At 35.2% G+C, this 24,685-nt stretch overlaps 1 pseudogene; it reads left to right on the forward strand.

Annotated features, from left to right (window-relative positions):
* The first annotated feature begins 209 nt into the window (after window positions 1–209).
* LOC144251071 (tudor domain-containing protein 3-like) overlaps window positions 210–24,685 on the forward strand; it is a 125,881-nt pseudogene continuing 101,405 nt past the window's right edge.

Genomic DNA, 24,685 nt, shown 5'->3' on the forward strand with positions numbered 1-24,685 from the left:
CAACAGGCCTGCCCCTACGGCCGCTTGGAAAACGCGGCGAGCGGAACCGCACGCGGAAGTGCGGGCCGCACTGAGCATGCTCAATTGTAGAGCCGACCAGAGGAGTGTTTTTTTTTTTTTCTTTTTTTTTTTTTTTCTTTCTTTCTTTCTTTTTTTTTTTTTTTTTTTGGTCTCAAGTAAGAGGCCTCCCCCACCCCCACCTCCGCCCCCCACCGCCACCGGCCTAAGCAGCTACCATGGCCGAGGTCCCCAGCGCGGCGTTGTCCCAGGCTGGTTGGTAAGTACTGAGTCCCGCCGGGCCACGGGCGCGGGCCGGGGCCCCAACGAGGGTTGGGGTTAGGGTCGGCGGGGTGCGTGTAGGGGTAGGCGGAGGCCGCTGCCCGCCCCCGGCCTCTCCCCGGGTCCTCCGGGCCGGCTTCTCCGGGCCGGCTCCGCCCCCGCCGCCACGCGGAGCCGAGCAAGTCCCTGCTCCCCTCTGGCGGCGGCCTCGGCCCCGGGCGGCGGGCCCGTGGAGAGGCGGGGGACTACGGGCTGAACGGGCCGGGCGAATGGCGGCCCAGGCCCGAGCCTCGTCGCCCAGAAGGACCTGCAGCGCCGTCCGCACCGCCACCCGTGGGTGTCGCGGCGGGACGCGGGGAGGCGAGTGCTGCGGAGCCGAGCGCGGCGGAGTGAGCGAGAGCGGCTGGAGCGGCTAGAGCCTGCGGGGTCGCGGGAAGTTGTGGGGTACCGGCGCACAGCACGCGCCGCTGCCCGCCACCTCTTCTTTGCCCTTATTTGAAAGCAGAGCCCGGGCCATTGTGAAGCTGCCTTCCATGGCATACACACAACTTCAGAAGCTAAGGATGACCGCATTATCAACTCGCGGGGGGGGGGGGGGGTGCTCCGCAGAACTTTTCTTGAAGGAATGGCGCTGTTCTGATTTTCAGACACGTTTCCTGTCAAGATTTTAGGATCCGAAGGCAATTAAAAAATATACGAAATTAAGTATTTTCTGAGTCTGCGTCCATTATCGTTGTAAACATCCACTTTACCTTCAGTCACGCTTTCCCCAGCTTTGCATAGGCGCAACCTGGACTGACGGTAGCGTAGGGGATGAAAGGGATTTGCCTAGGCTCTCAGAAATAACTACCTTAGTGGAAAGGGAGAGGGAGGCATTGAAAGATCAAACACAAATAGTGTGGTAAACTATAGAGAAGAGACAAAGTGTGCTGTGGAATTGAAGGGAGTTAATTTTCTAGAGAAGTGGACTTTGAAGCATGATAAGACTTTCTAGACATAGAAAATGCTTATTGTTTTGTAAAATGGATATGGATCATGGTTCTTGTTAGTAGGAGGGTTTTCAGTTAGGATCTAAGACCCCAAAGGAAGAAGGTAGCCCACAGAAACTGCCAGTTCTTAAAAGATATCTGGTTTTGAAAATTTTTGATTAGTAGAGTGATAATCACACCTGTGTTTTGGAGATACTGCCTGTGGCTTTACAGGCACTGTTGTTCAGCCCCTTTCACTGGTGCAGTGACTGAGGGAAAGAGTCCTTGAGGAACTCCCTAATGACACGTCTAGAAAATGGTGAGATTCAAAAGTGAACTATAGAGTCTGATTCCAAAACTGGTGCTTTAACCCTTTTGCATTATTATTATTATATTTTTTACTACGGCTTTCTTTCTTTCTTTTTTTCCCTTTTCTGCAGAACACCATTGGCACACCAAAGTGTAAAGTCAAACTCATTCATTTTTTTTTTTTGTTCTTTTATCTGGAATCTTTCCCAGTTTCTTTACCTCATAAAGTAGTATTGAATAATCTGGGATCACTATTTGAGTTTTTCCCCATTCCTGATTAGACCAAGTCTAACTAGCAATATAATTTTATTTACAAACTCAAGTCGTTTGCTGCTTTCGAAAATAACCCCACCTCCTCTAGAAAGGTTAGTTTCTTTATTAGATTCCAAAGATTTTTTTTCTTTGGACTGCTAAGCTCCTTTAGGGCAGAGAATCATGCCTTATTTTTCTGTGTAGCTGCAATGACAAGGAGTTCTCAATAAAGTCTGATAGAGTTGACCTTGGAATACCCCTGGCTTTCAGAATTCCCGGGTTGGACCTCTGTCCACTCTTCAGAGTCTTTTCTTGTTTTATTATATCTTATAAATCTCCAGCAGTGTTATACTGTAGCATTTGCCACACAGTATTGCAAGTTAACTTTATATATATATATTTTTCCACCAGTTTGGGCTACTTCTGAATGGCAGTGACTGATAAAGGTAGTAGTAATCTGGAGGACTAAGACTATCTAGGAGTTTGTGAGTTTTGTGTAATTCTTGGTGGATATTAAACATTAGTCAAGGCATGTGTGGAAAAAGACATGAAGGTCTCTTAGGCTTTAAGATGGCTTATACTAGGCCTTTATTTAGAGACTTACTGTGTTAAAATACAAAATCTCAAAGGTTTAGGCAGAGAATACTGGAAGGGAAATTTTGGACAGAGAACAGCTTTGACCAGCTCATTCCAGTTCTTACATGCTGAGTTTCTTCTTGAGGTTCTCTGTTATTGTTATAAAAAAGAAAGCCAACATGTTTTAATAGTATGTGTTTATTGTAGGACTTAAAAATGCTAAAATATCTTCACTATTAGTAAATCTATCTAATCAGTGTCACTTAAGATAATAGCCTAGGGAAATATTTAGTGTTTAAAAGCTTATGCTTCTCAAAATGTGAGATTTAGGGGGAGGTAGAAGTCTAACCTATCATTCAAGTTTACTGTTATTTTTAGTTTTAAGTAATTATTTTCCTTTTAGGTCTCTAATATTCAGTATAATCTCTACACAAATTGTTATTTAAAAATATAACTTAAAAATTAGCCACCCTGGCATACTTTGCAATAATTTTTTATTTGCTTTGTTTTTCCATTAATGGCTGGTAGCACACAAGTATTAGATTTTGCTGAATTGAACTTAAGTTTCCAGGACTTTTGCAGTGTGGTGCTTATGTTTAAATAATTCATTAAATGGTAGCTTGGTCCTTTATAATGCTTAATTACATGCATAGAATAACTTTACAGAAGGGAAATGTTTTACTTAGTATTTGTCTAGGTAATAGTACTACTTTTGCCTTTAGTTTTCTTCATTCCTCTTTAGGGGCTATTGTGTATTTCTACTAACAGCAATTAGGTATATAAACATTTTGAAAATATTTTTTCTTCTATTCTAGAAATGTGTCAAGGATCTAATCAGTGCTTTCTTGTTTTTGAAAAGCTGTTGTATAACTTAACTCTCTCAGTATAAAGATGAGGAAACTGAAGTGTAGAGAATATCAGTAATTTCCTCATTTGAAATTGGCAGTACTAAGGGCCCAAATATCTAGAATAAATATTCAGTTCTAATTTCCACTGAGCTGTGATGACCACTTCTAATTTAAATTGACCAAAAATAACACATTTTAAAAGGGAAAATTGGATTAAAGCATTTTGTGAAATGTAAATTAACTTTTCTGTTTGTTTCTTTGAATTAGAATCAAGAAAACCTTTGCCTGGCAATGGATCACCTAATTGCTGTTTAGGTTTACTTTTTTAAGTCTAAAAATATCTGAAAAAGTAAGGCCTAATATTGTATATTTTTTATTTAGCAGTCTTGAGTGAAGACTATAAGATAGCATTAGAAATAGTGCTTTCCTTTTATTCTGAACAATTTTTTTTAAAAGAAACCTCAGATTACTAATATTCGAAGTTTAATCACAAAGTGCTCCAGGATTTTGACTTTGGTTTTTTCTTTTTGTGAAGAAGGTAAAGTTGAAAGGGATCAAGAAGACAGAGGTCTTTGAGTGTTCTCCCTTTAGTTACTGGTGTACTGCTATGCTGATATCTTCTGTCCCAAATTCATATCTACCTCCCTTTTCATCTTTGAAAATCAACAAAGATTATAGCTTATAAAAGTCTTCATAAAAATGCAGCACTGGGCTGGGGGTATGGCTCTGTAGTAGAGCACTTGCTAGGATCTGTGAGGCACTAGAATGGATCCTCAGCACTGCATAAAAATAAATAAAATAAAATAAAGGTATTGTGTCTGTCTACAACTAAAAAAAATAAAATAAATATTGTTATGAAGGAGATCAATCATGGGATACAAGAAATAAGGAACACAGTGGCAGTATGGATTATGAAGGAATTACTGCTCTCTTGTCTTAAAGGGCTTTCCCTTTCCCAAATTACAAATGTAAGTTTTATTTTTAACAGGGATATATATTAAATGCAGTTTTTTTTATTAATCAGGAATTACGAAATAGCATTTCATTACCACATTCTCTTAGTATACTTACTTGGAAAGGATCAGAACCATTATAACAACTTTTAGATGCTGAAAGATACTAGAAGAAACCAGTTGCTTTTTATTTTGTTTTCAGGAAAGATTATTGGAAACATACTTCTATTTTGAAATATTTTCTTTCTTTAATGAACCTTTGCAATTATCTCTTTTGTTTGTAAGTTTACAAAATTAAAATGTGCAAAGATTATCTGCCTAGTTGACATTCTGTCTCAAGATGTCTCACATATTGCCTTGCTGCTTGTATTCATATTGTAAACTGCCAAAAATATTTTATTAAGTTGTTCAGGTTTTAAGGTCCTATTTTCAGTGATTTTTTGGTGATTAACTTATAAATCTGGTTTTAACTGCTTGTAGACTTGTATTTGTGCTTCAAGCATAAAGAAGGTTTTTAAAAAACCTTTCTACCTCAGTAGATGGAAAATAATTATCACACAGCAATATTTGCTTACTCAAATAAAAATGGCCACATTTCAAGAACCATAAAAATATGACTATGTAAATTTATTTTAGCTTATGTTTTTGATAAAAGAATGTTGGCATTTTGATTTACGTTACAGTTAAGTCATATCAGTCTAAAAATTCTGTTTTTTTTTTTTTTGAAAGGTATATGATCTGGAAGTAGTTGAAGAATACTTCACTTCCAGATAATTTTTTGTGTGGGGTTGCGGGGGAGTGTGTGTATGGGGATTGAGCTCAGGGGCACTCAACCCACTCAACCACTGAGCCACATCCCCAGTCCTATTTTGTAATTTATTTAGAGATAGAGTCTTAGCGCCTCACTTTTGCTGAGATTGGCTTTGAACTCGCCATCCTCCTGCTTCAGCCTCTGGAGTTGCTGGGATTACAGGCATGTGCCACTGCACCCAGCCAGAGAATTTTTTGAAGGAGTAGACTGTGCTCCTCACAATGCAAGCTTTTAATGTAAAAATTTGGGAAACTCTTGTGAAGCCATAGAACAACAAAGAAAAGCAAAGAAGCAGGGGCAAGAAATGTGTAGTAATGATATAAAGTATTAATAAGAGTGTCAAATCAATGATACTGATAGCCGAAAAGAAACACTTTGGTGGTGGAGAGAGAAAGAAATGTATAATGCTCCTGGGCTAGACATAGAGCCTTACATGTACCTCAGTACTGTAGCTCCTATCAGGTTCACATTTGTACTTAATGGGTGTGAGTCTTTGTGTGTGCATATGGTTTTCTCACATGTATTGCAGTTTTATAGCCTTTGAAGTAGAGACAAAATAGGTACCCTCATCTCAATATAGTTATACTGAAGATATAATATCTTCACAAAAGTAGGTCAATATGAAGTATGTAATCAAATGCAATAATGGTACATTGAAATACATTTAGTAATTTTTTATGCCTCCTTTATACAAGGCACACTGTGTTTGTTGCTAGAACGTAGTGATGCATGGCAGGCAGAATTTAAACATGTTAGACACTGGTATTTTACTTGTTGGGTGTTGTGGTAACACATCTGAGAGCAGTAAATCCAGATTTGGGAAGTCTTGAAAGCTTTCCAGTACTAATGATGTATGAGCAAGGTTTGTTGTATATGTCTTCTCAATATTGTGTCTTTGGGGAAAAAGCAGAGCAGATACCTCATTGCACCTATTCAGGAAATAATTATTGGACATTGTGTTGTGGCAGGCAATTATTTAGTATAATCAGGTGGGTTATGGGTTGATATAGGATATTAGAGTGTGAGGTGCCTTTGAGTTATCTAAAATAAGATGTCAGCTAGGCATTAGGAAATACTAATTTTGTATGAATAAAGACCATGTAGTCTATGGAGGGAGTCATTAATTATATATTCAAAAATATTGCATCTGTTACAAAATATAAAGAGAAGAAACATTGTTCCAGATATCCTTAGGAAAAGGGAATTTGGCCTCTTCATGGTGGTCTAAGAATGCTTCCCCAAGAAAAATTAAATAAGGGGAGAGCAGCATCTGCAAAGGTCACAATGTGATAGGGAGCATGGTGAGTACAAAAGTCTGAAGGACCAGGGGGCTATAGGGCAAGAAAGAGATGGACAACTACTTAGGTGCTAGATCATGTAGCTTGGACCTTGTAGGCCATGTTCAGTTTTTGTGTTTAATTCTGTAGTTAATAAAAGTCAGCAGGGATAACATCATAGTTAAGTTTTGATGTGTCCTTGCACCGAAGAAAATGGAACTGAGAGTAGATATTGATGGTTGCTAGAGAACAGTGATTGATTTGAGAGACATTTATGAGGTAAATGGACAGAATTTTTTTGATGGATTGTGTATGGGAGTGACAAAGGTGGTATCAGGAGTTGACTTGTAGGTATGTGTATGTATATTGGGAATCCATTACAATTCAGTTAGATGGGGACTTTTAGAAGATGACTACGTTTTTGGTGGGTGGGTTATGGGTTGATATAGGATATTAGAGTGCGAGGTGCCTTTGAGTCATCTAAAATAAGATGTCAGCTAGGCATAGGAAATACTAATTTTGTATGAATAAAGACCAAGCTAGAAATACATGTTTGAAGTAATTTGACTGTAACTAGTGATAGAAAGAACATGAGGATGAGATAAACTAAGGCTATACTGTCCAGTATGGTAGATGTTAGCTATATTTGACTGTTGAACACATAAAATGTATCTAGTCCTAGTTCAGATGTGCTGCAAGTATAAAATGTACCCTGAGTTTGGAAGACTTGGGGGAAAAAAAGTGAAGGTAAAGATCTCAAGTTTTATATTGAGTGTGTGTGTGTGAGTGTGTATGTGGTGCTGAGGATTGAACCCCCAGTGCCTTATACATGCTAAGCAGGCACTCTGCCTCTAAGGCACAACCCCAGCCCAGTATCTGAAAGTTTTTGAAAAATTTTCCCCATATTCCCAATAATTACTCTAAATATAAAAATTCAAATTTAAAAAATCAGATGCAGCCTTTCAAAATGCAGTCTGTCATAAATAGTGAAGATCTTAATTAAAAAGCATTTTTACTTTACTAAGTTCTTAAATGGGACCATGCAGAGTTTGAAAGTTAATAAAGATGGATTTTGTAAAGTATTTAATGTGAAACATTAAATATGAAACATTAAATATAAGTATTCATAGAAAAATTTGCCAAACAAATTAAGTCAACATTTTATAATGAGTTTGTAATTGATTTGTTTTAACAGAGATATAGGGACTAATATAAGTTAAAGTATGCAGAAAGTTGATAGATTTTGTGATAAAATTAATGAGGTGATTCTTCTTTTTGCTGTAAATATGTTCATTCCACTTTTAGATCCAGAGAAGTAAAAAATATATATATATATATATATATATATATATATATATATATATATATATAGTCTTTTCTAATTGGTTAAAAACTTTGATGCCTTATAATTCTGTAAGCCTCTGTAAGGAAAGAATTAAGTCTTTTCATATCAACTTTGTTGATAGAATCCAATTACTAAGAGAGATAGCTAATGATAATATGAATAATGATCACTATTTTTTTAAGAGAGAGAGAGAGAGAGAGAGAGAGAATTTTTAATATTTATTTTTTAGTTCTCAGCGGACACAACATCTTTGTTGGTATGTGGTGCTGAGGATCAAACCCGGGCCGCACGCATGCCAGGCGAGCTCGCTACCGCTTGAGCCACATCCCCAGCCCTAATGATCACTATTAAAAGTGTGTATTTGTATTTAATTAGAAGTAAATTTTGAAATATGTTGATAAAATTTCTTTCCTTGACACAACCAACTGTTGTTTTTGAAATATTCTCTTTCAAAGCAATGTTAATGGAAACTATTTTTAGAAGTTTAAGTTAGTGTAGTTTGTCCTACATCCTGATTGTTTCCTTAACACATATCATGTTTTATAAGATATACCACAAAGTCTTAATTTTTTTTCCTTTTTTTTAAAAAAAAATTATATTTCAGAATTGCTTATAGCTGTAGGTCCCTGATTAGAAAGGAGTTATGATGATGAGATCATAATTCATGCTAGGACCTTGGATGAGGCACAAAAGTAGGCAGCTAGGAACTTTGCTGTCTGGTAAGCTCATGTAGGGTTCCATTCCACAGGGTTTTACCTTAGAACACTGCTAAGCATAGGTCGTTCTTTCCTTAGCTGTAAGTTATGAAGACCAGAAAGAACCCTGTATTGTTTCTGTTTAGGACACAGAACACATGAAATAGGCTTGTTCTCAGTATTCCAGCTCAGTTCACCATATGTGGAATGGCAAACGCTGGTAACCCTTTAGCCTGTGCTAAGAGCCCAAGTTGATATGCAGAGCTTCTACTTCTAGGGATTTGCCATGAATTTTTCTCCATTTACCTGTTGATTTCTACAGAATGGTTCACTTTAAATTGATAACAGTGATGTATTAGTCCATTTTCAGTTGCTAATACCACAATATCACAGACTGTGTAAGTTTTAAATTAAAGATTTATTTTGACTCACGGTTCTGAATGTCTGCATCTGAAGTGATGGCCTTCTTACTGGCAGAATCCCATGGTGGTGGTGAGCATCATATGGCAAGAGACAAGGAGCACATGTGTGTATGTATATGCATGACTTCTGGTATATCTCTTCAAATAAAAAGCTATCAATATTCAAACATATATTAGAACCTTGCCTAATCAGTCTCTTCCCAAAGGCCCCATCCCTGAACACCACAGTAGGATTAAGGTTTCGCCCTCTTTAATAATGAGGATTAAACTCCAGTGTAAGTTTCAGAGGAGATTAACTCTATTCAAACCACAGCACATGAGATTTCTCCAGAACTATGTTGACTGACTTCTTTTCTCAGTTTTGCTTCTTGGAGATGGATGGGGTAGGGTTAGTTTCTAGGTTCCATATGAATCTTCTTTGGTTGCTACATTTTGGAATTGAGCAAGATTAGGATGTGCCTTTCCCTTAGTTTGGTTGCTGCTAATAATTTTTTTGACTATTTCATCTGGATGTGCTTATTTCCTTTGTTTACTATCGTTTTCCTTCTTCATTTAATTAAATTAGTCATACATTCATCAGGAGTTTTTTTAAGCATATATGTATGAGTTAAGTGTTTCTTTTATAATTAAAAATTGATAATGAACTTTTCATTTACTCATATTAAAAACATGATGGCTGTTCCAGTACTGTGAAATTTCAGTGCTCCTTTTCATGTCTGTGTTTATATTTTTGTTGGTGCAAAATAGCCACCCAAAATAACATTTAACTTCCTTGATAAGCATATCTTTGGCTGCTCTTTGCTGCACAAAACACCTGCTTTTGTGCTCATTAATTTTTCTGGCAGTTATTGACTTCTTTTACATTGATATTTCACAATTGAAAGATTTGTTTATAACAAAATGGGAGTTTGTATGGTTGATTTGACATCATGAAAAAGAGAACAATGTCACAAATATTTCATTTAACAAGTATAGGATAATGAGATTGAATTTAATACCTTGTTAAATTATGAAGCCTGTGGCCATGTCAGATTTCTCTAAAAGTTTCTACATGCTTTCTTCTGTGTTTGCACTTATCCCATCATAATGCAGTAACACAGCTGTGAGTTGGTATTGATCTATGCTTCACACCTGAAATAGTTCTGGTTTTACTGGACATATTTTGAATTTTTTACTCAGTGATACTATTAGAATTATGATGAATTTGAGTAAATTGATATTAACAAATGAGGCCCTTTTTATTGGCTATTTGTACTTTTTGATTTATTTAATATTCTTTAAAAATATTATTTTCAGTGATAATTTTATGTTTATAAAGGACTTTTCACCTTGTAAATCTCATTCTCCTACATTATATGGCATTCCATAATTAGTAATAGTATGTATTTGCTTATACAAGGGGATTGCAAGTCTTATGGGTTTAATCATATTGGTCATACCTACTGTGACACATTGAAGAAACAGTCATGTTGGTTATGAGATAATGTACAGTATTTTATATTAACTATACTAATTACAGTACAAGGGGATTGCAAGTCTTATTTATTTATTTATTTATTGCAGTTCTTATTGGTTTAATCATATTGCTGATATCTATTGTGACACATTGAAGAATAGTCATGTTATGAGATAATGTACAGTATTTTATGTACTGTATTTAATAACTTTCTTATATTTTGTTACAAATTAATATTAGTTTAAAATTGGTATTATTAAATTTATTAGTGCCATTATATTGGTTAACTTGTTCACATGATTTGGATTATTGTCTCACTGTGTTCTCATGGAAAATAAAATTCAGTTAGACTGTTGGTGGGTCTTTAAAGTATTTTACTTTATCATAGTAGTTTCATGTATGTATATTAACCTATTTCTAGTTCTTGGTATTGCTTTAATTCTTTAAACAAAAGTACTGGAAACATGTATGATTATAGATATCTATGTATCTAAGACAAGCACTTTCAAAGTGAAAAAATAGGCTAGTATTTGTGTTTTTGTCATATTCAACTTGCTTGTTGCTATTATGGCCTGCTTAGCAAGTACCTTCCTCCTCCAGTTTTTTTTTTTTCTCTTTGCCTGAGTTCCCAATATATATGGACCAGTGGGCAATAAGAAGTTGGTATTGTGGACTGGGGGTAAAGCTCAGTGGAAGAGCACTTTTCTAGCATGTGTAAAGCCTGTGTCCCATCCCCAGAACCAAAAAAAAAAAAAAAAAAAAATCAACATTGCGAGAGGAATGGGCTCAAGAGCTTTAATCAGTCTGTTTGTGATCAAAAATTAGATTATTTTGAATCGGTAAATATTGATATTGAATTAATTAATTAGAATTCTATTACAAAACTGTATCATGAAGTATTACTTAGAAACTAAGGGAATAGTTACAAAAGCACTTCTATATTGCTGATCTTCAGTTAGGTTTACATCTACATCTTGAGGAACAGAATGGCTGGTGGTTGAGAGCACTGGACTCTGAAGTCCAGTTCTCCTGAGCTGAGGTCAGTCCTGGGTCTGCCACTAATCAGCTGTAACCTTGGACATGTTTCTTAATGCTCCCTGCCTAAGTTGGCTTATTCATAAAATGGTGTCAATTGTAGTACACCTCATAGTACAGTTATGAGGCTCAATGGCAAAATACAGAGTTCTTAGAATGCTGCTTTTTATTTGTTGAACACTCAGTAGATACTTACTGTTCTTGCTATTTAAATTCAAGTCTGGTTATTATTGCCAGTTAACGAAATTATTATAATTTGGGCAGGTAATAGATTTCTGATCATGTGTCACTTTTGGAAAAAGTTGATACTGTTTATTTTAGAAAACCCTCTATAAGCCAGGTGCTGTGGTTCACACCTGTAATCTCAATAGCTTGGGAGGTTGAGGCAGAAGGATCTCAAGTTCCAAGGCTAGCCTCAGCAACTTAGCAAGTCCCTAAGCAATTTAGTAAGACACTGTCTCAATGCAAAAAAGAAAAAATACCCTCTGTTGAGAGGGTTATCTTATGGCTTTTGAATCTCCTATTAAATCATATTTTTACATTAGTCTTTTGTAATCTCTCTCTATCTTTTTTTTTTTTTTTTTTTTGGTGCTGGGGATTGAATTCAGGGGCACTTGACCATTGAGCTACCTCCCCAGCCCATTTTGTATTTTATTTAAAGGGGAGGGTCTCACGGAGTTGCTCAGTGTCTCACTTTTGCTGAGGCTGGCTTTGAACTCGAAATCCTCCTGCCTCAGCCTCCCAACCCACTGGTTTTACAGGCATGCACCCACCATGCTGGCTTTTTGTAATCCTTAAGTAAACATGAAATAATGGCACAGGAAGAAAGAATATTTTATATTCATTATTTCACTTGTATAGGAAGAATAGAAAGAAAATTGGTAGAGGAAAACTGTCAATATTCAGTCTCTTACTATGGACTTGATTTTAATAAGTCTCAGAAGCTGAAGGCTGGTAATATATTGTTTAAATGTGACATTGTTATTATGTATTTGTCTTTCATTTTTGTTAATAAGGGTTTCAACTTAAGGTGTAATGGGATGCCTTCCTCAAAAATTAAATGTGTGCAATATTTTATGAAGACTAAATTCATTGTTCAGGAGGAAGGACTTATCTTTTGAGTCTGGGTTTTGTGAACAAATAGCTTATATAGCATAGCTTAACTTAAGTAAAGTTGGGAGAATATGACCAGTGAGCCAAATATGGCATGCTGTCTGTTTTTGTAAATGAAGTTTTATTGGAACACAGCAAGAACTATTCATACACTTACTGTCTGTGGCTCCTTTTGTGCTTTAGGGGTAGAGTTGATTAGTTCTGACAAAAATGATATGTTCTGTAAAGCCTATAATTTTAACCCATGTCTCTTTAGAGAAAAAGGTTGCTGATTTCTACCTTAAGTAATTAGTAATATCTATATATTAGTCCATTATTACTCAGAAAAAATAAAGATTGAAACAAGTAAATGCTGGTTATTCTAGTATTTGCCAATAATATTGTCAAAAATATTTGACAAAAAATATTGTCAAAAATAACTTGCCAAAACAACCAGTCTTTGTTCTTATCATTATTTGAAGTAGCTGGTATGAAATGGGTTGCCTCACAGATCAGTAAATCCTTACTATTTAGTAGGAATGTGCCAGTACTTAGCAACAGGGGTTTTCTTTCAAATATAGAGTGGTCAGTTGTTTTTGAAATGGTCTACTGATTTTAATAGAACTTTTCCATTATGCCTGTGGACATATAGAAATCCTTTATTGGCTTCAAATAAGCATTTCTATCATATCCAGACAACTTTTGGATTCTATAGATAACAAGCAATTTTGTTTTGTTTTGTCTTTTTAAAAATCAAACCAGTACTTCTTAAGGAGAGGAAAAAAAATGAATTCATGGTTGAAAAGCCTGCTAAAACATATCAATCCTGAATAAAAATATAAGAGTTTGTTTTAAATAAGTAAATATATTTGATAGTCATATTTAAATTAATAGTGTAAGGCTGATTATTTTTATTAGAAATTGAACTTATGAGGGGCTGGGGTTGTGGCTCAGTGGTATAGCGCTCACCGCTGGGTCGCTGGACACTCAGCACCACATAAAAATAAATAAATAAAATAAAGATTTTGTGTCCAACTACAACTAAAAAAATTATGTATACACACACATGTATATATGTAAAAAGAAATTGAATTTATGAAAATAAATTTAGGTCTTGATTTAACAGTTTTATAACAGTGTTCAGGGGACTACCACAAAGGTCACTTTGGTGTATTGGGTCTAGAAATAACATAGTAATAACAAGCAAACATGCTTACATTTAACAAATGTAACCAATAATAGGCAATAATAAATAATAAATGCCATTATTGGGAAAACTAGGCCCTAAATTTTTGCTAACTTAATGTGACAAGTACAATGAATTTGAGAAGTTTGAAGAACATATTAGGTTTTCTCTAACAAAAATACCATAGGTTGTTTAAACAACAGAAATTTATTTCTCGTGGTGCTGCAAGCCAGGACATAAAAGGACAAGGTGATTGCAGATTTAGTTCCTGGTGATGTCTCTCTTCCCTGATTGTAAATGGACACCTTGCTGTATCCTCACAAAACAAAACAAAAAACCAAAAGAAGCAAGTTCTCTGTGTCTACTGGCTCTGTTCCTTTCATGAGGGCTCTACCATCATGACCTAATTACCTCCCACAGGCTCCATCTACAAATGCCATCACATTGGGGATTAGAGTTTCAACATATGAATTTTGGGAAAACACAAACATCCTGTTCATAACACTATTCTAAAGGGAAAGTTGGCCCTGCTGCTTCTCTCTAGTCTGCTTTGAAGGCCTGGAATTTTTCCAGTTATTTTCAGAGAACCTTAAGCCTTTGGTAACTGGCTCGAGTATCTCAGAGGACTTCTCTCAATTCTTTTTGCCCACTTTTTATTTTTTGTAGTTGAAAGCCTAGAATGTTTAATTCATTATCAAATATGATTATTGATATGACTGGTTTTAGTTTCTAATTTCATTATTTTTTTATTTATCCTATTACTCTTGCCTCCTTTTCTGTTGAAGCATGTGTGTTTTAGTATTCCATTTTATGTACTCTGTTGACTTTTAGGTGTACCTCTTCATTTTTTTTTAATGGTTCTTCTAGAGAGTTTATGCTTTAGATTTCTACTTCATACTTTTTAGTATTTTTTTCAGACTTTAATTTGAATTTTAAAATATTTAGAAAGATATTTCTCCGTGCTACTCATTTGTAGTTTTTCTTTTGTAAAGTAAGTTGCATTACAGGTGTCAACAGATTAATGTGTTACATTAACTAAAACTTTATAAGATTGCAAGTGTAGTGGCTTATTAAAATGTAGATTAATAATTATGAAAAATGTTTGTGTTTAAATTGTTTTATGTAGTAGAATATATTTTTTTCATAAATTTTGTGCTTTTTAAATTTTATTTATTTATTATTTTTGGTATTAGGGATTGAACCTAGGAACAGTTCACCACTGAGCCAGTTTTTATTTTTTATTTTGATACAGTATATTGTTAAGTTGCTTAGGCTTGCTTTGAACTTGCAGTCTGATCTGCTGGGACTATGGGTGTACACCACCATGCCTGGCAAATTTTGGGTTTTGATATTAATTTTTGAAGTATGGAATTCCAATGAAGATAATTTTAATTTCTTTTAATCATAAAATTTTCCAAGAAGCAAACCCTTCTTTCAGATATGTAACAAGAAGTTAGAAATTAATGGCCATTTGTTTTGTTGAAAGAAACATAAAAAATATAAAGTATAGTCTCCTAGGAATAGGTGCAAGCATGTTTTGTTTACTGTTTTAATAAGTGATTGGAAGGTATAGGAGGACAGAAAAAATTTTCAAGTTGTCAGGAGATTTCAGTCTTTTCTAACTGACAAAATGCTAAATTCAGAAGATTAAAGTCTAAGAGGATATTTCTTTTGGCACATTTTTACAATTAAATGCTACATTTTATTAAATGAAACACAAACCAAGCTTGCCTTATTTATTTATTTATTTATTTATTTATTTATTTATTTATTTATTCATTCATTCATTCATTCATTCTTTTATACTAATGAAAATACAGATCCAATAAGTTTTTTTTTTTTTTTTCCCTCTCTACTATTTTATAAGAAACGGTGATCTGGCTCCTAGTAACCTTAGGTAACTGGGGTTTCCTATGTCTTTTACAGGGAACTTTGCAGTACTACATGATTTTTTTTCTTGTATCTGGCATAAATATAATTATGCGATTTAAAATTTCCTTCTAGTTTTCTTTTACCTTCAGTGAACTCTGCTTTATTCTGCCTCAATTCCTTAATGATATGGGAAGGGATATGATTACTGGGTCAATATATGGGGCTCTATATTATTCTGAGCTAGGTTAATATACTAGCATTCAGTATTTTCTCTATCCACTCTTTTTTGCCATTTCTCTCAGGTATCATTTTACTTTTTACTAACTTTGGGCAGGTTAATAATCTAAATTTTCTCATGTATAAAATGAAGATAAAGTGCTACTTTCTTCATAGTGTTATTAATAAATGAAATACTACTATCAAATGCCTAGAATGATATTTTAAGGCACAGTAAACATTTGTTTATATCATTGTTCCAAACTAGTTATCATTATCTCCACCCTGATATCATCCTCTTCTGTTCATTCTGAAATCACCATCACAGTCTGCCTATACACTGCTTATTATTTTGCTCTTAAACTTGAGCAGTAGTCTCCTAACTGATGGTTGTACCTACATTTCTAGTTTATTTACACTTTCCAAACTAATTTGCCAAAAATAGAACAGGACACTGCCCAGTTCAAAAGAATATTTCTCCATTGCTGATTGGGTCAAACTTTGCTTTGGTGTTTGCAGATGTTTTGCCTATTCAATATTTGTGGTGTTTTTTTTTTTCCTAAATATTTTTTGAATAGGTTGAATCCATGTCTCTCTAATAGCACTTACAATATTAGATTATCGAAAATTTCAGTATGTTGATTGGCAATACTGTTCTGTTTTAACTTATGTAATTAATGATTTCTTATAAAAGATAGTTGCTGATTTTCTTAAAAAATTACTTAAAATTTCTATCAAAGGGGCTGGGGATGTGGCTCAAGTGGTAGCGTGCTCACCTGGCATGTGCTGGGCGCTGGGTTTGATCCTCAGCACCACATAAAAATAAAATGAAGATGTTGTGTCCACCAAAAACTAAAAAATAAATATTAAAAAATTCATTCTTTCTCTCTCTCTCTCTCTCTTTCTCTGTGTGTGTGTGTGTGTGTGTGTGTGTGTGTGTGTGTCTGTCTCTCCTTAAAAAAAAAAATTTCTATCAAAGTAATATTTGTTGGGCTGGAGATGTGGCTCAAGCGGTAGCGCTCTCGCCTAGCATGCGTGGGGCCTGGGTTTGATCCTCAGCACCACATACAAACAAAGATGTTGTGTCTGCTGAGAACTAAAAAATAAATGTTAAAAAATTCAATCTTTCTCTCTCTCTTTAAAAAAAGTAATATTTGCGTATAGTTAAAAATCAATTGATGTGGAAGGGTTTATAATGAAGGACCATAGTCCTTGCTGTACCCATCTCTCTCCCTCTACTTCCTATATTGAACGCTTAAGGATTTTTAAACTCTTATAATATTTATGGTTGTTTTTATCTTTTTTCAAAATAATATATGTTTTTATCAGGTTGCCTTGATTTTATAATTTTTAATATAGTCATATTCTATTACTTGCTCTTCCTAATAAGTTATATACTTTTTAGTATCCCATTATTTGCATTGCCTATTTATTTGTACTTTTACTGTGTCCAGGTGGATGATTTGTTCAGTCTGTCATGCAACTATAATTAAATAGTCCATATGTTTAAAATTGGTTGACATGTAGTCACAACTTACGGTGTTTCTGTTATTATAACTGGGAATTTTCTTTATAGGAAATAATGTAAATAAGCTCTGATTTCTTTTATTTATTTATTTTTTTCTGTACTGGAGATTGAGCCTAGAGTTGTTCTACCACTGAGCTACATTCACAATCCTTTCTATTTTTTTTTTTTTTTTTTTAATTTTGAGACAGGCTGTTGCTAGCCTTGAACTTGGCATCCTTGTGCTAATCTTCCTATCTCTGGGATTACAGGCAGGTGCCACCATGTCTGGCTTACTTTCATTTTCTTATACAGCTTTTTCGTTGTTTTTTTTCATGAGTTTCCAAATGCCTTTTTAATTTGTTCTTGCATGGCTTGTTTTATCGTATCCTTCAATTCTTGTAAGAGATACATTCTCAATTGGTGGCATATACCCCTTGGAGAAATTGGTTGTCTAAGTTTGGAAAGTGCTACTGCCATATAGTGTGTACAGCACCCAAATGATGCTAGATATCATAGGATGCTTAACACAGTGCCCTACAACAAAAAATTTTCTAACCCAAAGTGCTAGTGTAGCAAGGTTGAGAAAAAACAAAAACAAGTCAAATATATGGAATTCCACCTTCCCCTTTGCCTTTTCCCTCTTGGATACTTCTTTGAAGTGTTCCTTTCTTTTTTCATCCTAAAGTGATTGTTTTTGAATCCTGCTGTGTGCTTCTCTCTTGGAATTTCAATTTATTACTCTTTGCAGTTAGATCCCTTTTCTAGTTGCATTTTCTTTCCTATTTCATTTCCTTGTTATATCTCATGTAATTTAATTTACTGTGAATGAATGGATAAAAGTAAATGTCTTAGCTTTTCCACAGCTGAAACTGGTTATTTTGCCTTCACATCTGAGTGATATTTTGGATAACTATGGAAATAAATACAAGAGGAAATAATTTTCTTTCATAATCTTGTGGGCATTAATCATAAAAAAATCTGGTGCCAACCCCATTCATTTTCCTTCTTATTTAGGACTTGTTTTTCTGTATGTAAAATCTTCTCTCCATATAATTGGTATTCTGAACATCCACCTTCTGTCCATGTTGTTATAGGTAGATCCATTTGTAAAGCAAGTACCTAGAATAGTATTTGGTATATATTAGCCGCTCTATGTGTAATTCTTATGTGAATTAATGTAGTTTATTGTTAGCATGACTGTAATAGTCAAGTACAGTCATGTACCACATAACATTTTGGTTAATAAAGAGACCACATGTAGGGTGGTGGTTTCATATATATATAATCAAGCTAAAGATTTCTATCAATTAGTGATGTCATAGGCATTGTAAACATAGGAGAGTATGTTTCTCATCTGTTTGTGGTGATGTTAGTGTAAACAAACCTATTTTGTACTGTTGTACTGTTAGATACCATGTATTTTAGTTTATGAAAGTGTAAGGCATACAGTTATGTCTAATACCTGATATTTGATGACAATAAATGATTATGTTGCTAGTTTATGTATTTGCTATGTTTGTCATTAAGAATGCACTCCTTTTATTCATTAAAAAACTTAGCTGTAAAACAGCATGCTGTGTCACACAGGCAGCAGCCTCATGCATCCTGTGTCTACTATGTTTTTTGACTGCATCCTTTGCTCTTATGCTTGAATTAATCATGTATTGTTTTGTTTATCGTGGCCATAGGATTTTTTAATATTCGGATCTCACAAGGATCTGTGTCAGGGAAGGCCTTAGCATTTTATAATTCAGTGTGTAGCACTAGACTATATAATATATATTATATATTATACATATTATATATATATATATATATATATATATATATATATATATATATATATATATATTCAGACACATGCATGCACATACTCACATCCACATCACATATAGCCTAGCTCTGTAGTAGGCTATATCTAGACCTATGTAAATACACTTTATGATGTTTATAGAGTGACAAAATTGCCTAACAAATACATATCTTTCTCAAGAAATGTCCCTGTTATTCTGTGACACATGACTGTATGTGAATTTATACCTGTAACATTTTATTTATTTACTTTCTTACAGATTAAAAATTAAGGTTATTTATTATTTTTGTGTTTATTTGAAATAATATTGTGTAATATAGTATCTTTACACATGTCTTCTTGTAATGTTCCTGTGTTTGAAATTTTATTTAGTGCTTGCTTACCTGACATTTGAATTGCTATGTTAGAGGAAATTAACTTCAATAAAATTTAAAATTAACTTCAATAAAATTAACTTCAATAAATTTAAAATTTATCTAGATATGGCCAAATTACTCTTCAAAATTTTCTGGTTTTAAAACATGTTCAGGAATTTATCTCATATTTTTTTTTTCTTTCTTTGAGTGTTCTATATCTTTGAAGCAATTTTATTCTTCCAGATTCTCAAGTTTTTACAATTTTATAATGTGTATCTCCAGGATTCATTCAGGCCTAATCTATGAGAGAGAGAATCTTTGATTTTCAAGTTATATTAGCTGATTATAACCACTTAGATAATTTGTTGAGGTAATATTTATATAACATAAATAATTTTAAAGTGAAAAATTAATTGATTGTCTCATTTTATTCTCATATTATTTCTTTTAAGTTCCTAAAAGCTTTCCTTGACTTTTTCCAAATTTTTTGATTTCTGGGAACCCTCTTCATTGGTATTTTTGATGATACTGTTTTTCTTTTATCTTCTTGAATCTCTTGAGAAAAGTAATTGTAGATCTTCTCCCCTTCTAAATTATTTTTCTTCTTTAGTGAATTCCCCCTCCCTTTTGTTATTCTTGATCTCTGTCCTATCTTATAGACTTTCTTCAATTACCCATAGTATTTGGATATTATTTTACATTTTAGAATGTGGCAGGAAAAGAGCTCTGTATTTTTGGGAGGAACTTTTAGACTGGAAGGTTCTGCTTTGGAGAGATCAAGTGGGCTACTGAGTAACTCATGTTTGGAGTTTAAAATGCTAGAATGAAAGGTCTTTTTGTTTGGGGGTTCCTAGTACCTGTACTTGTTACCTTGGCCATTTCCCCCTCCCTTTTGTTCCTCTTACTGCTTCTGTTTTATATATCCCACCCTCTCTTATCCTCACTCCACTAAAATGACACATTTAAAAAATCTGAAAAAGTTTCACTCCAATGATTTGCCTAAGTCCAAACTGAAATGTGGTAAGACTGGGAGACTGCCAAGTGAATGGAATACAACAAAGTGTCAAGGACATGTGGGGTTGACTCTGAACAAAGAAATTATTTTTGGTATACATAACAGATATCTGACCAGGACAGACCTTAACATTTTGGGATTTATCTGGGTAAATTTTGGAAATTCAGCTGCAGGAAGGATCCTTATGTCTTTTATAATTTGGTCCCAAATTTTCTTGTAGGCTTGATTTTACTTAATTATATTTAAACTTTCTTTCTTTCTTTTTTCTTTTAAGAGAGAGGGAGAGAGAGAGAGGGAGAGAGAGAGAGAATTTCAATATTTATTTTTTAGTATTTGGCGGACACAACATCTTTGTCTGTATGTGGTGCTGAGGATCGAACCTGGGCCGCACGCATGCCAGGCGAGCGTGCTACCGCTTGAGCCACATCCCCAGCCCAATATATTTAAACTTTCTAACATAATTTATCAAGTTAATTTAAATACTGTTTATTACATTTAATTTATTAAGTACTTCTGTGTGCCAGACACAACACTTCCAGTATATTATGCCATTTACTCTTCAACATATTGAAGAAGGTACTAGTCATTTTAACATAAAAAACTAGAGGCTCAGAGAAAGCAGCTGTTAATTTCTTATGATTTTTTTCCACTTATTCACAAAATTTGTTCAGTTTATCAAGGATTTAATGGCTGCCTCGGCTGAGGCAGTCATAATGCTCAGGATGCCTTCCTCTGAAGAACCTTGATGTAGAAAAGACTAGTCTCAGGGCAATGCAATGCATTGTGATGGTGATTGAGAAAAAAGTTCCTCTGAAGCCAGATCTTAATTGAAGAAAGACTATAGCAAATATTTTGAGTTGGGTCTTTAGGGTTGAATAGGGATTTGTTGGAGACAATGTAGAAAGCATTTCAGCTAGAGGGAAGGGGGAAAAGTTAAAATAAAATATAAAGGTGGAATAACATGATTTTGCGTATTTGGTGACTTCGAGTTATGACAGTAACTTGTTTGTGAGGGCATGGTGGTCACATTTCTGGGAATGAGACTGGACTGTGTGTCTAAGGCCAAGTTATATGCAGTCTCTTTGCTGTGTGCCTTAAAGATACCTTTGCTTGCTCCTTTAGTCATTCTTCATTCTCATCAAGACTTGAGAGCATTCCAGAAGTTTCTGTTCTATAAGTGATACCAGTCTTTGGAGATTAAGAATGAGTTTTTGTTCCTCTGGGTTAGAAGAAAACACTGAGGCAATCAAGTTTTACTTACGAAGGGATAGAGACAGACTTCTGCAGAAGAGCTGGGGCCTCAGAGATGGGTGTTTGTGGGAGGGCATGGTCTTGCTTTTCTTGTAGTCCCCAGAACCTCCTCCACCCCCTTTAAGTCATTGTCTTTTCTTTCTTCCCAGTATAGGTGACTAAGAGCAGGATCTTGGAGGTTTACTTGTTAGCAGTTTAGAATGTCTGAGGAGCACAATTGTGGAGGTTAACTGTTGGCAACCTGTTGTTCTGTCTTTGATAACTATCCTCACCCTCTGGACCCCATCTCATTATATACACTAACCTTTGCTTCCTGCCTCAGAGACTCTTCTCTTTTCACTTCCTGTGCTTACTCTGGGTCACATAATCTCTCACTGCCTCAATTTCTGGCTGCATGTTGATGCTCTCTGTGGTTTATCTCACACAGCTCTCCTGAATGTTAGCTGCTTTTAGGACATTTCCATGTGGTTGTCTTGCAGGTATCAAATCAGACATGCCTCAAACTAAACTTACCATCTTTCCCCCTCAAATCCTTCCCCTTAATAGCTCTCACCATCTGTCCTCACTATCACCATTTGTCCTCACTATATCTCACCTCCTCTTGAAGCCTCAGGTACTTTGGATTTTTATCTCTGAATAAGTTTTTAGACTTAAATGCTTCTTGCCTCTTTCTGCTTATGTTTACTCTCAATGTTACTGCACTCATGTCGGCCATCTTTATATTTGATTTGGATTGTTGTAATAGCTTCCTAATTTATGCCTGAGCCTCCAGGATTGCTTTCTTTCTATCTGAATTTCTGTCATGATGTAGTCAGTCATTCTTAGATCATCCATGTGGATTGCTATTCAGTTTTCAGCTACTTTAGTAAAAGGTTTATATTTTTTTTATATAAATTTTGATACCATCCCATTTATTGATTCTTTGAATTATTTACTGAGCTATAGGAGTCTTACTAAAGAAGTCTCTGCCTATTTCTATATGTTGGAGTATTTTCCTTATGTTTAGCAATTGCAAAGTTTCTGTGTCTTTGATCCATTTTGAGTTGACTTTTGTGTGGGATGAAGGATGAGTATCTAGTTTCAGTCTTTTACATATGAATATCCAGTGTTTCCAGCACTGTTAAAAGAGTCTGTTTTTTCTACAATATAAGGTTTTGGCACCTTTGTAGAGAATCAGAAAACTGTAGCTGTATGAATTTGTCTTTGTGTCTTCTGTTTTATTCCACTGGTCTACATGTTTGTTTGTTTATTTTAATTTAATTTAATTTTGTTAGTACCAAACTATTTTTGTTCCTATGACTCTGTATTCTGGTTTGAAGTCAGGTATTGTAGTGCCTCCAACTTTACTCTTTTTGCTCAGGATTGCTTTGACTCTTTTGAGTCTTTTGTTCTTCCATATACACTTTAGGAATGTTTTTTTCTAATTCTGAGAGGAATATCATTGGTATTTTGATGTATTGCATTGAACCTGTAGATGACTTTTCTTAGTATAGCCATTTAAACAATGCTTTATTCTGCCTATTCATGAACATAGGAGGTCTTTTGGTCTTTAGTTTCTTTTTTTTTTTCTGGTTTCTTTTTTCAAAGTTGTGTAATTTTTGTTGTAGAGGTCTTTTGCCCCTTTGATTAGACTTATTCCTAAGTTTTTTTTTTGGGGGGGGGTGAGGAGTGGGGGAACTCTCATGAATGGCTGTTTTCCAGCAGGTTATTTTTCTCAGTATTCATTTTTGGTGTATAGAAAAACTATTGATTTTTATATGTTGATTTTGTGTCCTGTTCCTTTGCAGAATTTGTTTATCAGCTCTTGAAGTGTACTGGTGGAGTTTTTATGTTCTTCTAAATGTAGGATTATATCATTGGCAATCAAGGACAATTTGACTTCTTCCTTTATTATTTATGTTCCTTTTGTTTCCGTCTTTGGCCTATTTGCTATGGCTAATATTTCAAGTACTATTGATAGTCTTCTTTTCATCCCTATGATCAAAATATAAGAAAAACTTAGAGAAGGAAAGGTTAATTTTGGCTCATGCTTTCAGAGATTTAATTTGTGGTTGGCTGACTCCATTGCTCTGAGCCCCCATAGTAGGGCTTCTGGTGGAAGGGATCATGGTGGAAGTACACAGCAGTAGAGTGTTGCTCTGTTATTGTAGCAGTGAGAATGGGGGAAAGAAGCTGCAGGGAAGATGAACTCTTCCAGGGCATGCTCCCAGTGACCTACCTTCTTTATCTAGGCCTCACATGCTTACAGTTGTCACACAGTCCATCCAAACAAGAATATATTTCTTTAGGTTACAGCTCTCATAATCTAACTATTTCATCTCTGAATACTCCCATATTAACACAGGAGTTTTTGGGGGACACCTCATATCCAAACTATAATATTCAACCCCTGGTCCCCCATAGCCCAAAAGATTGTCTGTCTTACAATTCAAAATGTGTCTAGTCCACTTCCAAGAGTTCCCATAGTCTTAACAATTTCAGCATTGTCCCAAAGCCCAAGTCCAAAGTGTCTTTGAGACTTAAGGTAAACTCTGAGCTGTGAGTCCCAGTAAAAATCAAAAGCAAGTTACATATATCCAAATGTAATGGTACAAAACAAACATTTCCATTCCAAAAGGAAAGAATAGGGACAGAGAAAGAAGGAATGGGGTCAAAGCAAGATGGAAACCAGACAGGTAAACATTTCCTCCACACCTGCTGTCAGGGAATATGTTGGCAAGATTTGCACTCCAAAGAGTTTGGGCAGCCTTGCTAGGTGCAGCCTCCATGCCCTCTCCATTAGGTTAGATAAGTCCACAGCCAGAAGCATACCTTGGCAGACAATCCATATTACTGGCATCTCTAATGCTGGAGGTCACCATTCTCATTTTGACTTCACCTTTATAACTTTATGCATCACCCTCTCAGGAGCTTCTAACAGGGATTCTGACTTTGCTATACTTTGCCTGGACTCCCAGGCCTTCCTTTGAAATCTTGGTGAAAGTTTCTATGACCCTGTAATTCTAGAATCCTGCATTTCTATAGAACCAGTACCACATGGATGGCACAAGGTTTCTAGCTTGAGCTGTAGCTAGGCCTCCTCTGATGATAGCTGGGAGTTTCTGAGTATTTGAGCAGCTGAGCATGGTGAAACAAGTTCCTGGGCACTCCT

Source organism: Urocitellus parryii, chromosome Y (assembly GCF_045843805.1).
Source record: "Urocitellus parryii isolate mUroPar1 chromosome Y, mUroPar1.hap1, whole genome shotgun sequence".
Taxonomy (NCBI): Eukaryota; Metazoa; Chordata; class Mammalia; order Rodentia; family Sciuridae; genus Urocitellus; species Urocitellus parryii.